The 17902-nt window shown below is 44.9% G+C and overlaps 1 long non-coding RNA gene across 1 annotated transcript in view; it reads right to left on the bottom strand.

Annotated features, from left to right (window-relative positions):
• Positions 1-12292: 12292 nt before the first annotated feature.
• Positions 12293-17902, bottom strand: part of LOC146835371 (uncharacterized) — an 84677-nt gene continuing 79067 nt past the window's right edge. Inside the window, exons 2-4 of the long non-coding RNA XR_014960428.1 lie at positions 13080-13164; positions 12915-12995; positions 12293-12638 (exon numbers count right to left, since the gene is read on the bottom strand). This is a non-coding gene — a long non-coding RNA (uncharacterized LOC146835371). The remainder of the gene's footprint in view (positions 12639-12914; positions 12996-13079; positions 13165-17902) is intronic.

Below are 17902 nucleotides of genomic sequence, written 5' to 3'. Positions count from 1 at the left end.
TTATTGGTCTTGTGTTAAGTCTATATAAATATACTTATTTTTTTATAATTACTTGAGTGGTGTCCATTTGTAGGGTTCCTCATTGTGTTACTGTGTATGGTGATAAATGCTTCACACACTGCCTCTGAGATAAGCCTAGCTGCTCGTGCTACGTTACCACAGGGTTGAGCAGGGGTTATCAAAGGGTGTAGGCTGCTTACTCTGACTTAGGAAGGAGGGTCCCTACTTGGACAGTGGCCAGCCATTGCCAACTAGAGACCCCCATTTCTAACATTGGTGGCAGCGGTGGGATTCAAACCCACGCCTCCAGAGAGACTGGAGGACAGGGCGGCATAATATGGAGATGGCTAAGCTTAAATTGGATGGTCAGAGAGACCTAGAGAATAAGAAGTTAGAATTTGAGATGATGAAAGGGAAACTTGAACATGAGAGAATTTTGAGGGAGTTGGAGATTAAAGCAAAGAGTATATAGATCTCCCCCTCTGGTGGCAGCATACCAGTAGTGCATACTGAGAGTAGAGTACATATACCTAAAGAGGTTATTAAGGATTTCCATAAAAGTGAAGATATTGGGCAATGGTTTGCCGCTTATGAATTAGCTATGGTTTCCCACCGGGTCCCTGAGACGGATTTGGGGGGGGCTGGGTTGTGGGGACGCTTTGTGAGTGAGGGGAGGGATACCTTCTTGGACCTGCCCCCAGAAAGTAGGATGGTTTATGCTCACATGAAGGAAGCTTTGATTACCCACTATGGTTTGACCCCTGAAAGGTACAGGCAGAGATTTAGAACCCGCAAGAAGTTAGAGGGTACCACGTGGGTTGAATATGTGTCTTTTTTTTGCAGAGCAATGGAGCGCTGGGTAAAAGGTAGTAAAGTAACAACTTTTGAGGAACTGTATGATTTGATTGCATGGGAGCATTTCTCTAGTAATTGTTTTCCTGAGCTATGCCAGCATCTGATAGATTGCAAGCTAACTAACCCTAGGAAGCTTGCTGAGGAGGCGGACCTCTGGGTGAGCACCTGGGTTCGCAAGGGTCCAGTGGGAGACTTCACCAAAGGTGGGCAGGGTCCCCAGCAGAGAGGTGGGGGGGACAGGGGTAAACCAAGGGAGTTCCACTGATGGCCCCAAAATAATTCCCAAGGGATCCAGGCAGTGGTGTCCCAGCTTCCCCAGGATAAGAAGCCAATGCCCCCAACAGGTAGACCTGTTCAGAGGGGGCCCCCTACTTGTTTTAAGTGTGGCCAGGTGGGCCACAGGTACTTTGACCCCCAGTGTCCCCAAAGGGATACTACTGCACCACCCGGTGCACCACCCCGCCAGCTTGCTAGTGTAGCCCTGGGGGATGAGGAGATGGATGCCCAAGGTGTGTGGGACCCCGTAGAATTGACCCTTGTCTCACTAGGAGACTTTGAGATGGTTCCTAAGCCTGCACTGCCTGATAACACTAAAAAGTACAGGCAGTGGGTAACCATCAATGGCCATAGACTGGAGGCTCTCAGGGATACAGGAGCCAGTGTAACTGCTGTCAGCTCCCGGTTGGCGTCCAAAGAGCAGGTTGTTCCCCATGCATTCTACCCAGTAGTGTCTGAAGACAACAAAGAGAGCCAATGTGAGGTGGCTCAGGTTCCCTTTGAGTGGGGGGGGGTCTCAGGAACTCTTCAGGTGGCTGTGAGGCCCGCCATGCCTGTAGACTGTCTGTTGGGCAATGATTTAGAGAACTCACCGTGGGCTACGGTGGAGAGGAAATCTCACTTGGAGATGTTGAGTCTGCCTGAGTGGGCGTTTGCTACCACTCGGTCCATGGCAGCCAAGAAGGGTGTTGAGAAAGACCTGGAGCCTTACTGTATGGCCCAGGTTCCTGCCTTAGAGAGAAGGGGCAGGGGGCACAGTAAGCCGGCCCCCTTGGTTCCCACGGCCCAGGAGGGAGCAGACCCTGAGGGGGATGCCCTGGAGCCTATCGGGGAGCAGAGTGCCGACCTGGGGGACCTGCCTGAGCTGACCCAGTGGCAGCAGGAAGGAGGGCCCACCAGGGAGGAGTTTTGTGAGCAGCAGAGAATTTACCCCTCTCTTGAGGGTATGCGGCAACAGGCTGCAGCCCAGGCAGCAGGTGATATGTCTGGTTCACATCTGATTTATTGGGAGAACAGTCTCCTGTATAGCGAGCCTAAGGCTACTGAGCCAGGGTCAGCCCGTGTGCTGGTGGTACCCGAGTGCTTCAGAGCCTTCCTACTGGGGTTGGCTCATGACATTCCATTGGCAGGACATCTGGGGCAGACCAAGACCTTTGAGAGGCTGATCACCCACTTTTATTGGCCCCAGATGCGCAAGAGCTCAGATACATACTGTAGGACCTGTGAGACTTGCCAGGCAAGTGGGAAGAGTGGGGGGAATATCAAAGCCCCACTCCAGCCCTTTCCAGTTGTTAGTACCCCATTCGAGCGAGTGGGCATTGACATTGTGGGGCCTCTGGACCCCAAGACAGCCATGGGCAACAGGTACATCCTGGTCTTGGTGGACCATGCCACCCGGTACCCTGAAGCCATCCCGCTCAGGACAGTGACGGCCCCCATGGTGGGACGTGCACTGATGGGGATCTTCTCCCGTGTGGGGTTCCCCAGAGAGGTGGTGAGCGACAGGAGGACCAACTTCATCTCCCAGTATATGAAGTCTCTGTGGAAGGAGTGTGGGGTAACTTACAAGTTCACCACTCCTTACCACCCCCAAGGCAACGGTCTGGTTGAAAGGTTCAACCGGACCTTGAAAGGCATGATTATGGGCCTAGAGCAGCCCCTAAGGTGTAAGTGGGACGTCCTCTTGCCATGCCTGTTGTTTACATACCGTGAGGTGCCACAGAAGTCCTTAGGGTTCAGTCCCTTTGAACTGCTCTATGGCCATCCGGTAAGAGGACCTCTGAGTCTGGTCAAGGAAGGCTGGGAGCAATCTCCCAGGAAACCTCCCCAGGATGTATTTAGCTGCATCTTGGCCTTCAGGAAGCAGACTCGGCGTTTCAGAAAAATTGCTGAGGCAAATCTGGAAGCCAGCCAGGAGGAGATGAAACGTTGGCATGACCAGAATGCCACTCTGGTCGAATTTCAACCTGGTCAGAAGGTTTGGGTACTGGCCCCAGTGGAGCCTTGTGCGCTCGAAGATAAGTGGACCGGTCCCTTTGAGGTGGTGGAGCGCAAAAGTCCAGTTACCTATCTGGTGGACTTTAAATCTCCCAGGAACCCCCTGCGGGTCCTGCATGTGAATCGCCTAAAGCCCCACTTTGAGAGGTCTGAAGTGGGCATGCTTCTTGCCACAGATGCAGGGATGGAGGAGGAGCGTGAGCCTCTTCCTGACCTCCTGTGTGCAGGAGAGAAGGATGGGTCAGTGGAGGGTGTGGTCCTCTCCACCACACTGACCCCTGAGCAGCAGAGAGATTGCCACCAGCTGTTGGGGCAATTCTCTGATTTATTTTCCCTGGTGCCTGGTGTCACTGATTGGTGCGTCCCTGAGGTAGACACCGGGGACAGTCCTCCTGTCAAGCACAAGGCTTACAGAGTGACTGACAGGGTAAGAACCTGCATTAAGGAGGAGGTCTCCAAAATGTTTGCCCTAGGGGTGATTGAGTCCTCTAGCAGCCCTTGGTCCAGCCCTGTGGTCTTGGTACCAAAAGCTGCAGCACCTGGTGACACTCCAGAACTTCGGTTCTGTGTTTACTACCGAGGTCTCAATTTGGTCACGAGGACCGACGCGCACCCCATCCCCAGAGCTGATGAGCTCATAGATCGGTTAGGGGCTGCCCGGTACCTCAGCACGTTTGATCTAACGTCTGGGTACTGGCAGATTGCCTTAACTGACGGGGCAAAGGAGAGGTCAGCATTCTCCACACCAGATGGGCACTACCAGTTCCGTGTGATGCCCTTTGGAATGAAGAATGCCCCTGCCACCTTTCAGAGGTTGGTCAACCAGGTGTTGGCTGGGCTGGAGGACTTCAGTGCCGACTACCTGGATGACATTGCAGTGTTTAGTTCCTCATGGGAGGACCACTTGCACCACCTCTGGGAAGTGTTGATGGCGCTGCGCAGAGCAGGCCTCACAATCAAGGCCAGTAAGTGCCAGATTGGGCAGGGTTCTGTGGTGTACTTAGGACACCAGGTAGGGAGTGGCCAGGTGGCACCCCTACAGCCCAAGATTGAAACCATCCTGGCTTGGGAGCCCCCAAGGACCCAGACCCAGGTGAGGGCCTTCTTAGGACTCACAGGTTATTACAGGAGGTTTGTCAAGGGGTATGGCAACATTGTTGCCCCCTTGACTGAGCTGACTTCCAATAAGCGGCCAAAGATTGTAAACTGGACTGACACCTGTCAGAAAGCTTTTGATGCCCTCAAGACTGCCATGTGTACGGCATCGGTACTCCAGGCGCCCAACTTTGCTAAGGAATTTATTGTCCAGACAGACGCTTCAGAGCATGGGGTGGGGGCTGTTCTGTCACAGATGAATGAGGAGGGACTAGACCAACCTTTAGCCTTCAACAGTAAGAGGTTACTTCCACAGGAACAGAGGTGGAGTGCAATTGAGCATGAGGCATTTGCTGTGGTCTGGGCACTGAAGAAGCTGAGACCCTACCTGTTTGGGACTCACTTCCGGGTTCAGACAGACCACAGGCCCCTCAGATGGTTGATGCAGATGAGGGGTGAGAATCCCAAGTTGTTAAGGTGGTCCATTTCCCTACAGGGTATGGACTTCACAGTGGAACATCGCCCTGGTACAGAACATGCCAATGCTGATGGTCTGTCCAGATTTTTCCGCCTTAGTGATGAGAACTTCCAAGGGGATGGGTAGTTCTCCCCACATTTCAGCTGGCGGGGACGCGTGTTAGACCTCGCACCATTGGCGTGAGTCTCCCTTCCATTTTTCGCTGTGTCTCCTCTGTTTTTGCTGGTTATAGATGCTCTGGGCGCTGTGCCACTGCCATTCAGTGCCACAGCGTGAATGCTCCCTTTGTAAAGATGACATGTGAATCGGTACATCCATGATTGGCTTATTTGGTTTACCTGTTAGTCCCCAGTAGCGTGGCCTGTGTGTGCCCAGGGCTGGTAAACCGAATTCTGCTGGTGGGCCTGCAGCACTGGTTTGTGCCACCCACAGAAGCAGCTTGTAAAGTGTGTCTCAGACCTGCCACTGCAGGGTCTGCGTGCAGTCCAGCACTGCCATCTTGGCTGTGAAGTGCACCCACTTCCCAGCCCCTGAACCTTCCCTTGGCATCCTGTAAGCCACCCTTATGATAGAGTGCATTGTATGTGTACGGTAGGGCATGCTCTAATGTGTGTAGCATGTCCTAGTAGTGAATTACACCAAATTTCGTTTTTCACTACTGTAAGGCTACTTGTTCTCCATAGGCCAGAATGGGAGGTTTTGGCTATTACATTCTATAGTCCTAACTGACCCACAGAACATGGTAGAAAAATGAATTTAGTATGCCTGAGCTCAGAATATTAAAATACATCTTTTAGTGAAGGTTATTTTTATATTCTGTGTTTGAAACTACCACTTTTAGAGTATAGGTACTTTCTTGCCTTAGCCTTCCAGTGTGCTCTGCTATTATGTGTATTGGCTGTCTGGTTTTGGAGGGACAGGGCAGGCTGAGTCAGACCTAGGTTGAATAGAGAGATCTGCCTTGGAGTGAAGGGAGGGGTAGCTCCTGCACTTGAATAGGGCTATGCCTGACAAGGTGAATGCTGGCTCCACCTCCCACTGTGCGTCTAAAGGCAGACCCCCTCTTTCTGAAAGGAAGGATGCAGCCTGGTAAACAAAGTGCTCCAGGGCTGGGCAGAACTGGTTCTGGCTGGGTTCAGAGACTTGTGACTCCTAAGAACAAAGACTTTGGGGGTATAAATATTTGTGCCCAAACCCCTACAATTTGTTTTGCTCCTGGACAACAAGAAGAACCTCTGTCCATGTAACTACAGGAATCTGCAGAAGGACTGTCCTTGTGCTTGTGTGCTGTTTCTGGGACTGGCCTGCAGTGGTTACTACTGGACTTGGAAGAAGAGGAAAAATACTTGGAAGGAACTTTTATTTTTGGCTACAGCAATCACCCAAGGGCTAGAAGAGAGCTAGCCTCCTGCAGGAGTCTCAGGCACATCAGACTCCACCACCAGCCTCCTGTTTCCTCCCAGCAAGGATTTCTATCTGCAGGTGAGGCTCCTGTGAGTTCCAGGGCCTCTAGTTCTACTGTTGAGAAAAGAGTGCTGAAAATCGTCGCTAACCCCCGTTAGCGAGCCGCTGCAGCTGGAAAGCGTGAGGAAAATCGTAGCTCGGCTACTGCCGAGCGCTCGCTACCAGAGATCGGCGCATCACCTGTCGGCTGGCCTGAAAACGCTCGCTAACCCCGAAGATTATCGCATTACCTGTCAGCGGGCCACAAAACGCTCGCTAACCCAAGTGCATCGCATCATCTGTCTGCGGGCCTAAGAGTGCTCGCTATCCCGAAGATTACCGCATTGCCTGTCAGCGGACCCCAAAACGCCCGCTAACCCAAGTACGTCGCGTCACCTATCTGCGGGCCTGAAAATGCCCGCTATCCCGAAGATCATCGCAGAGCCTGTCAGCGGGTTCCAAAACGCTCGCTAAACCTAAGTTATTGTATCGCCTGACTGCGGGCCTGAAAACGCTCGCAAACCCGAAGATTGCCGCATTGTTTGTTAGCATGCCCCAAAACGCTCACTAACCATCGCACCAAGTTCATCGCAGCGCGGACGCCGTGCGTTCGCCATTTTCCCCGCATCGCATCAGGATCGTCGCTCTCTCGCGGAGCGCCATTTTCTTTTATCGCAGCAAGTTCGCACACGCAACAGGCTCGGCGCATCATCCTCCCTTAGCGGCAAGGATTTTATCGCATCACCGGCTTAGCGTGCAGAAGTTTGTCGTTTTGTCCTGCGCGCAACCCAGCGCATCATCCTCCCTTGCGGTAAGGATTCAACGCATCGCTGGTTAGCATGAGGAAATGGTCTTAGTATTGTGGATTTTTACTGTTATTGGTCTTGTGTTAAGTCTATATAAATATACTTATTTTTTTTTATAATTACTTGAGTGGTGTCCATTTGTAGGGTTCCTCATTGTGTTACTGTGTATGGTCATAAATGCTTCACACACTGCCTCTGAGATAAGCCTAGCTGCTCGTGCTACGTTGCCACAGGGTTGAGCAGGGGTTATCAAAGGGTGTAGGCTGCTTACTCTGACTTAGGAAGAAGGGTCCCTACTTGGACAGTGGCCAGCCATTGCCAACTAGAGACCCCCTTTTCTAACAGTGACACACAATAAGATCCCTCACAACCTTGAATCTGAGGGCCTTTCATGCATGCATTGCATGTATGATGCACAATCAGACCCCTCACAACCTTGGATCTGAGGGCCTTTCATGCATGTACTGCACGTGTGACGCCCAATCAGACCCCTCACAACCTTGGATCTGAGGGCCTTTTCATGCATGTACTGCACGTGTGACACACAATCGGACCCCTTACAACCTTGTATCTGAGGGCCTTTCATGCATGCACTGCACGTGTGACACACAATCGGACCCCTTACATGCTTGGATCTGAGGGCCTTTCATGCATGTACTGCATGGAGGGCCGGACTGGGAACTTAAAACAGTCCTGGCAAAATTTCTAACTTCAGACCCCATGTGCAGACGTGCTAATGTGTGCTAGAACCAGAGCAACTTTTTAAAGTTGCTGCTGGAATCGTGTAACGTGCACCACCACTCCTGGAGGCCGAAACCGGCCTCCAAGTGTCAAAACCGGCCTCCTGGGGCTCCCGCCTCCCGGGGGATTGCCCGCTTGCCCAGCTGGCCAATCCGCCTATGACTGCACTTGTGATGCCCAATCTTGGATCTGAGGGCCTTTCATGCATGTACTGCATGTATGATGCACAATCAGACCCCTCACAACCTTGGATCTGAGGGCCTTTCATGCATGTACTGCACGTGTGACGCCCAATCAGAGCCCTCACAACCTTGGATCTGAGGGCCTTTCATGCATGTACTGCATGTGTGACGCCCAATCAGACCCCTCAAAACCTTGGATCTGAGTGCCTTTCATGCATGTACTGCACGTGTGACGCCCAATCAGACCCCTCACAACTTTGGATCTGATGGCCTTTCATGCATGTACTGCATGTGTGATCCCCAATCAGACACCTCACAACTTTGAATCTGAGTGCCTTTCATGCATGTACTGCACGTGTGACGCCCAATCAGACCCCTCACAACCTTGGATCTGAGGGCCTTTCATGCATGTACTGCATGTGTGATGCCCAATCAGACACCTCACAACTTTGAATCTGAGAGCCCTTCATGCAAGTTGGAGTGTGACCTCAGGCGATGGGCTGGTTGGTAGGGTTGGACTATGATCTCAGGTGATGGGCTGGTTGGTAGGGTTGGAGTGTGACCTCAGGTGATGGGTTGGTTGGTAGGGTTGGACTATGATCTCAGGTGATGGGCTGGTTGGTAGGGTCGGAGTGTGACCTCCGGTGATGAGCTGGTTGGTAGGGTTGGAGTGTGACTACAGGTGATGGGCTGTTGGTAGGGCTGGAGTGTGAGCGGTAGACCTCAAGTGATGGGCGGGGTTGGTGAGGTTGACAGGGCTCGTATTACTGAAATTTTTTACACCTTGCAATTTATGAAGCAGGTGACGTTTTTTTAAAAGTGCTGCTTTATAAAGCCTAAATAAATACAATTACAGGGCCCGATTCACAAAAGTAATCTGAGACAAAATCCTAACTTTACGACTTTCGGGATTCACAAAAGGCATTTAGGAGTAGTAAAGTTAGGATTTTTTCTTAAGTTTTGGTCTTAAGACAAAATCCTAACTTAAATTAATCTTAAATTAAACTTAAGAAATGATTTTGTCTTAAGACCAAAACTTAAGACGAACTTAAGACAAAATCCTAACTTTAATACTCCTAAATGCCTTTTGTGAATACCGAAAGTAGTAAAGTTAGGATTTTGTCTCAGATTACTTTTGTGAATCGAGCCCACAGATTCTCAGTTTTCCCTCCCAGCCTTGGCTCTCTGCCGGTCTCAAGAGGTCACCAATAAAATCAAATCAAATCAGGTGTTTGTTAAGCGAGACTACTCACCCGTAAGGGTCTCAAGGCGCTGAGGGGAGTGGGGGGGGGGTGGTTCGCAGGTTCCAGTCCATCAAGGAGGGGGTCTGTCGAAGAGCCAGATTTTGAGGTTTCTTGCGAAGATGGGGAGCGATGTTATCTGTCAGAGGTGGAGCGGAAAGTCGTTCCAGGCTCTGCCCGTGCGGCAGGAGAAGGAGCGGCCTCCCGATCTGGTCTTTCTGGTGCGGAGGATACAAACAACAAACCTCCCCCTATTCAATTCTTAATAGGTAATATATCCAAAAATGATTAAAAACATCAGTGTCCCGAATGTTAAGAAAAAATTATGTTTGATATAAATTCAATTTAAACAATTCCTAGATTTTCTCTACATAGATATCACCTGAGCAACCCCTTAAAACCAAAATATACAATAGGTACAAAAATAATAACAACCTCAAGATACACACACACAACATACATACCAACAGTACATAGATGAAAAGAGAAGAAAGGAAAAAATGCATCAAATGAACAATAATGACAAAAATCACAATTGAGATCTTTTAACAGACATAGGACTACAGATAGCAAATAGGAACCATCATTTCAAATGATTAACAACAGAGCGCCGACGCGCGTTTCGGAGTGGACCTAGAGTCCAACAGTTCCTTCGTCAGGGCGCAGAAGGTAGGAATCATCAGGTGGTCACAAGTCCTATCCAAGGGTTCTTTTTATTTGTGTATATACATGTAGCGTAGTGAGGGGGCTCCTTAATAACACAGTATATGACCGCATATATATAATCTGTGGACAATAATGAGGGACAAAGCATATATATAAGTATTAAAAACAATGCCAAATATATCTTTTGGAGCTAACCACAACCAAATAAAACACCCGAATAGTGGAGTCACGGGTATTTTACCGGTTAAGGGCAAACACAAATGTGGTAATTGCCATGCTTGCAGCACGGCCATGGTTTCAACGGAACTCCTATGGGACAAGCAAAAATTCCAACTTTAAGAAATGACGAACTGCAGATCTGCTAATGTTACTTATTTAATCCTGTGCCCCTGCAATAAGGGATATGTGGGTGAAACGGGTAGAGAGTTCAGAATCCGCCTCAGCGAGCACAAATCAGCGATTAAAAATAAACCAAGAGGGGCTCCTCTCGTATAACATTGGCAGGACAAACAACATCCTGACACTGACCTTAGATGGATAATCTTAGAAAAAGTCTATAATCCCATAGACAATAACATCAATGGCCTTAGGGGTAAAAGAGAAGTGTTTTGGATATACACTCTCCAGACTTCGGTCACAGGACTCAATGAACACTGCCCTTGGCAGAATGCCCTATTATAATGATTTCTCTATAGGCTGTTCACCTTACATTCATTTTTGCATAATATGTCTTTTGATCCATATGATTTACATGGACCCTTAACCTTCGTTTAGGTCTATTAGATCTATGATAAGGAATTCTTCATGATGTTTTTTGGGGTATTTTACCAATGTAGACACATAGAAAGAAAACACATTTTGGTGATTCTTCTTCTTTCTGTTTGTACTGCTTATACGGAGATCTTGCGTGGACTTATTAGGGTATACCTATTTGTTTATATAAAATATTTACTCAAATATATTATATTTCATTGTATAGGCATCTCTCGATTCAGGCTATGCCTTACTTTTTCGAGTATTAGGTAATTATACATGTCCGGGAGTCCTGTTTGCGCTTTTTCATTCAGATTGCTGTTTCCTCCATCGGTTGTCTGTCTTCTATTTTTAAGATCTTGTCAGACAGCCCATACATCGGTCAATATTCATTGCTCTATTGATATTGAGACCTTTATGCCTACCTCTTAATGGACGAGTATGTATCCAGGAGGCTGAACACTAATATCTCCTTTTATTAGCCTTTTGAATAATTGTTTGTGCTAATATATTTACGTATACCCCCAAGATGGCACATGTAGATGTGCGGACTAGTATTCCACGACTCCGTGTGAATACGTAACACAGGTGTGTCACACTCCGCTCGGTATTTATGTACGCAGACGCGATGCATGAACTATGGATTCCCTGACGGACATTGGAAACGTACGTGTCGGATTTAAACAAGACCTACCAGGTATGAGACAGCTGTTACGCGATATAGGGCATTTTTAGAAATTATCGTTTTTTATTAAAAAAATAGACCTAGTCTTAAGTAGACACTACAATTAACCCGTGTCTTGCTTGTTCCTAGCCTCCACTAAGTATTGGGTCTAAGATGTCCCCATAACATATGGCTACGAATTAGTTGTGGACTCTGTTTGGCACGCCCAAATAACATACTCTGATTAAGTAAGTAATTTGTAGGGTTAGCCTTTCTTTTCTACTTGCTATTATTATTTCTTTAGAGTCCTAGTTTGTAACCATTAATTCTTTATTGACGGCGTACTACTGGAATCGGACACTGAACCGTGTTTGTTGTCCCTTAGGGCACCTTTGTATTTCAACTCGAGGACTATCACCATAGGTTCTAATTCTCGGATATTTTTACAAGTTGATGACCTATAGAATTTTAGTAAGTCTGACTTTGATAACTCACGTACATATATCTGCCAGAATTACCATTCCCATATTCATTTTTTTCTGATACCTGTATTGTGTTATTTCGTAGTGGGCCCTCTCACCACGACATTTTACGTCTGATTCGATCCACCTTTAACTGCTGGCTTATTTTTGCCTGTCATTAAGGAAGTAGGTATAGATACAGGATTTTTCTTGTTCATCTTCTTTATTAGTATACTCAATTTAACTTGCTTTAGTATGTCTATGTTAAATTTGGGGGTCTCTAGTTGGCACTGGTAGGTACTTGTGACAAATAGGGACCCTTGCCTCTAGTCAGGGTAGGGGGGTACACTCCTAAAATAACCCCTGTTCACCCCCTTGGTAGCTTGGCACGAGCAAACAGGCTTATCTCAGAGGCAGTGTGTAAAGCATTTGTTAACAAGTTAAAACAAGTTTTCCTTTTGGGTAAATCAAATAATCAACATTTATCATTCACATATAACTTTCTTATAGACCACACATCTCCCACACAGTGTTGATGATTGAGGCACTTATAAATCAACTACAGCCTTATAAAGATATCAATGACTTTTTAATCAATATTAAAAAAAAAGAATATGAACTGCACATATAAATTCAATCACATTAAAATTCATCAAAATTCATATACAATCAACAATAAATTTGACCAAATTAAAACATATATATTCCAAAATCATTAAAAAACATATAAAAAAGGGAAGGATACAGAAAAGAAGACAATACACTGTGTCTTTAAAAACGTTAATTTGGACATTTATATAGGCAGCATCAAGCATAGGTCTGATTTCCCTGTCTATAACTGTTTGCTGACTTCGCCAACTTTAACACCATATGTAAGCGTCGACGCGTTTCGATGGTATAGTTCCAATAAACACCACCTTCTTCAGGACAATACTTTTTTTCCTTCCTCAACTTTTAAAAGGCCGAATCCTATATTTACCTAAATAGTCAAAATACAAAAATTAAAAACCATATATGACATTTTTTCAACGTAATAGTCCTTCACATATCCAACAATTCACATGTAACATTGATGATATTTTTGCCCAAAGTTTTTTTAAAACTAAAAAATATTTCAAAGCAAAGGCTTTTTTAGAAATATAAGTGCAACAGTCATCCATTTATGCCATAATTTTGAAAAAACCATACACTCACATAACTCATACTATCTTTTTCCTAATGTTTATCTTATAGACTATTCAATCTCAACACTCACCGGTGCAACTGCACTCAGTTGGAGTATGTTCTTACGAATCTCAATACCAAGATATAATGATCACGAGAAAAATAGTCGTATCTACAATATTAAGAAATATCTGTTAGCTTTGTCATCGCTTACGTATAATAGTGAAGCTCTTATATATATTCATTTAATTGGTACCTTATGGATTGAATCCTTATATAGATACCAGCAAGTCGGTGTCAATTTGGGGCACTTCCCCGAGCTCTTGACCTCCACATCAAAACTGTCATTGTAAGACAAAACCAAAATTATCGTAGCAATTTGGCTACACATAATTAGCACTTATTTATTAATTCACAGTAATCGTTTTCACGAGGGTGTGAGAAACTACAATATCCTCACCTGTGCGTTATCAGAACCTAAAACAACACTTGGACTTATTTCGCATCAGGCTCGTTCTTCGATCATGTAGTAACCGTACGTGTTGGATGTCAATAAATCCCTGCGTCCTATACGATGGGCTCACTTGCTCGTAGCTGGTAAATATAAATAGAAATACCTGCTTAGCCAAGCCTGCGCTATAATTTAAAATAATTTTTTAAAGATGACTCGTAGTCTAGAGTAGAAGATGATCGTCCGCCCTCATTATATGTCCAAAACTTAGACCTATGATGTTTACTTCAACATTGCTCATGGCATTTACGAAAGGCTAAATATTTATAACAATTAATGACAGGCGGTAGCTAAGTGCCACATGGTCCTCGAACTGCGCTTAAAAGGGTATTAGCTATCTATCGCGGGGAATAAGCGAAGTTATCACGTTGCCCTCCCCTTTCTTTTTCCTTCCTTGTATATCCAACGAAACAGTCTAGCCCAGAGTTTTCACCGCGTCTGTAGTCCGCGTGTAGAATGGTGAGCTGCGTGAATGCGACTGTTTTTATATCCATTTTGTGTAGCAATCAAGGTGAAAAAGCATCTGCCTATTGGCGATTGAGTTACGCTTTTTTACTATGAACTTTATTTAGCGTTTTGCCGGAAATAGTGTAATCAGCAGAGTCGCCATCTTGGACTAGTTTTCTTTATCTCTGCTCATAGATAGTATTAAGGGACTTACCCATAACTCTTATTATGTTGAAGCTATCTCAATGTGAGAATGTAGACTAATATCTCTCTACTATTACTCCAACTTCCATTACCGTCCGCTATTATTTGATATTAAACCATGGACCAATCCTCCCTCTGCCACCATTTTGGATTAGTTCCTGTCGTTTATACATGCAAAGTCGTCCTGCATTGGTAAATTTACATGAATACTGCTCGGATCTTGATTATAGATTGACTAGATGTTCTTTTTGTGTTTTTTTGTATAATAAGTACCCGAATTCCGTATCTTATCGTGTTGAAAAAAAACCCCCATAAGATCTTCACTCATTACCCGGTATAATTAACTTAGAGGTAAAACTCCTCAAGTGCCTATCCTGATGTTACATATAACTCTATGAATAAACACCATATTTTATTAATTTAATCCCTATTCATACTTGGACAATCACTACATTTATTTTATTCTTTGATATATTCTTGCCTATTAGGGTAAGAATTAGAGATGATAGTTATCTGCACAGGAGTAGTTCAACATTATCAACTACTACTTGATCTCTTAAATCACAATTCTCATCCAGTCCTCCTTTGTATTCAGACCCCTCGCTATCGTGTCTAGTGTTGAAATATACCATTGTTCCCTATTCTTTCTTTTCCTTTCAAAATGTCCTTCTCTTTTATTCAGGGTAATTTTCTCAGCTACAAACCATTCAAATTCGGTATGGCCATGCTTCATATTTTTGTAATGGTCTACCAAGGGGGCATTAAGTTTGCCCGTCTTTAAGGCCGACCTATGCTCAAAAAGTCTGACCCTTCACGTCCAGTTTCACCTATATACGCTAAACCGCAAGGGCAGCGTAAGACATAAACTACATTGGTGCTCCTACAGTTGTTTAGGCTTCTTGATTTAACAGTATAGCCATTGTAGGTTAGTGACTTAGCCACAATGCAGTTATTACAAATTGAGCAATGACTGCATTTGTTATTACCTATCGCTCTGTCTCCATTTAGAGTATTTTGTCTCATAGGGACACTGTCCCTGTATGTATGAACAATATTCTTACGAATATTATCATTTCGTTTGAAAGCGAACAAGGGCGGACTCACCCTGTCTCCTGGAATTCCCCAGCCCTGTCACTCACAGAAACCAGGCAAAGGAATACACAACCTAGCAGAGGCAGGCTTGGAAAGTTAGACAAGAAAATACCTACTTTCTAAAAGTGGTATTTTCAAACACAGAATGTTAAAACTAACTTCACTAAAAGATGCATTTTATCATTCTGAGTTCAGGCATACTAAACTCGAATTTCTACCATGGTCTCTGAGTCAGTTAAGATTATAAAAATGTAATAATCTAACAGCCCATTCTGGCCTATGGAGAACAGGTAGCCTTGCAATAGTGAAAAATGAAAATGGCTGTAATTCACTATTAGAAAATGCCACACACACCAGGGCATGTCCTACCTTATCCTTGCAATGCACCCTGCCCTTGGGCCAACCATAGGGGTGTCTGATATGAAGAAAAGGGAAGGTTTAGGGACTGGCAAGTGGGTGCACTTGCCCAGTCAGCATGACAGTACCAGACTGCACGCAGGCTCTGCAATGGCAGACCTTAGATACGTTTTACAAGGCTGCTTCTGTGGGTGGCACAACCAGTGCTGCAAGCCCACCAGCAGCATTTGGTTTACAAGCCCTGGGCACTCCTAGTGCACTGTACTAGGGTCTGACAGGTAAACCAAACCAACCAATCATGAAATCACTAATAAATCAATTTACAATAGGGAGAGCATATGTACTTTAGCACTGATCAGCAGTGGTAAAGTGCCCAGAGTCATAAAACCAACAAATACAGGTCAGACAAAATACAGGAGGAAGGAAAAATGTTCAGGGATGACCATGCAAAAAGGGCCAAGTCCAACATTCTACTTCAAAATCATAGAAGAATAGTCCGACATGAGGATTCTTTATTTATTTATATTTTTTGCTTCTCCCATTTTTCTTTCATCCTTCTCTTCTTTCACTGAGGTAGTTCAGTTCACTATTCATAGCTTATTTTTACATTTCACTTGGGAATCTGATTGGTTGCTCTCTCTGACTCCACTATTTGGGTGTTTTATCTGGTTGTGGTTAGCTCCAAAAGATATATTTGGCATTGTTTTTAATACTTATATATATGCTTTGTCCCTCATTATTGTCTACAGATTATATATGTGCGGTCATATACTGTGTTATTAAGGAGCCCCCTCACTACGCTACATGTATATACACAAATAAAAAGAAACCTTGGATGGGACTTGTGACCACCTGATGATTTCTACCTTCTGCGCCCTGACGAAGGAACTGTTGGACTCTAGGTCCACTCCGAAACGCACGTCGGCGCTCTGTTGTTAATCATTTGAAATGATGGTTCCTATTTGCTATCTGTAGTCCTATGTCTGTTAAAAGATCTCAATTGTGATTTTTGTCATTATTGTTCATTTGATGCATTTTTTCCTTTCTTCTCTTTTCATCTATGTACTGTTGGTATGTATGTTGTGTGTGTGTGTATCTTGAGGTTGTTATTATTTTTGTACCTATTGTATATTTTGGTTTTAAGGGGTTGCTCAGGTGATATCTATGTACAGAAACTCTAAGAATTGTTTAAATTGAATTTATATCAAACATAATTTTTTCATAAAATAAATCAAAATGAAAATATTTTCTGTGGGACAAAGATGTTTTTAATCATTTTTGGATATATTACCTATTAAGAATTGAATAGGGGGAGGTTTGTTGTTTGTATTCAGTTATTTCCCCTGCCCTCCTCTCCCTGTCATTAAAGATTCAGAGGCCCTCTTACGTTTAGTAGCTTTCTGGTGCGGAGGACCACGGCGTAGGATAGCTGGGCTGATCGTAGGGTCCTTTGGGGTGCGTGGAATTTGAGTTGGCTAGTCAGGTATGCTGGTCCAGTGTCGTGGAGGGCCTTGTGAGCGTGGGTTAGCATAAATGGAGAGAGAACACAAAAAAAACGAAAGAGGCAAGGGACAGTAAAATGCAGAGAACCGATGGCAGTCTCAAGTGCCAGTGGCAGGACTCAGGAGTCAACCGAGCTGGACAAACTGTGCACAGATGGGAAGGTTACTGAGAATACGTTGAATGACCGTACCCGAGGGTGAATCTCTACATAACAAGTTGCCCTTATTATTAGTAAAGAAAATGGAGATAGAGAAAGAAGTTGCACACTATCCAATGCAGAAAAAAACAGTATAAAAACGGAATAAAGAGCTAAACAAAAAAAGAAAAGATGAGGAGAAAAAACAAGGCAGAAATGACAGCACAGAGTGAAACAATCGAAAGAAGAAATATAATAAAATGAGTGGACAGTGAAGCCTTGGAAATTCAGAGAAATCAGGAAAAACAGGTAGAAAAATGATCTAAAGCATAAAATAAAATGATGGTACTATAGAACTAAGACAAAGTGAAAGAGGGAGCAAAGAAGATGGAAATGAATGAAAGAAATAGGAAGAAAGAAAGCTTAAAACAAGGAATCAAAATTGGAAAAGAGAACAGAGGGAACCAAAAATCATAAGTAAAGACTGGGAATAAAAATGTAAGATGAAAGAATAGGAAGTCGAAAAAATGCTAATAAGAAAAAAATAGAAAGAAATATTCAGAAAAAAAGAGAATAAAGAGAGACGCAAAGAAAGTGAAATGGCAAGCAGACCACAACATCCCTTCCCAGAGACGAGGAGCAGGGGGGGCACTGAGGACATGTACAGTACATCGCTCACTCTCTTGGGCCTCCTTTTGTGTGCAGCCTCTCGAGCCGGCCTTACTCAGCTCTTTCCGACTCTCATGTGATGTATTAGCCCCATTGTTCACACCCTATGGAATCCATAGTGCGGCTTCACCCATTGAAATCCCCTCTGAGGCCAGAGAGC

Source organism: Triturus cristatus, chromosome 4_2, assembly GCF_964204655.1.
Source record: "Triturus cristatus chromosome 4_2, aTriCri1.1, whole genome shotgun sequence".
NCBI lineage: Eukaryota > Metazoa > Chordata > Amphibia > Caudata > Salamandridae > Triturus > Triturus cristatus.
This window is presented reverse-complemented; position numbering and strand designations above follow the sequence as displayed.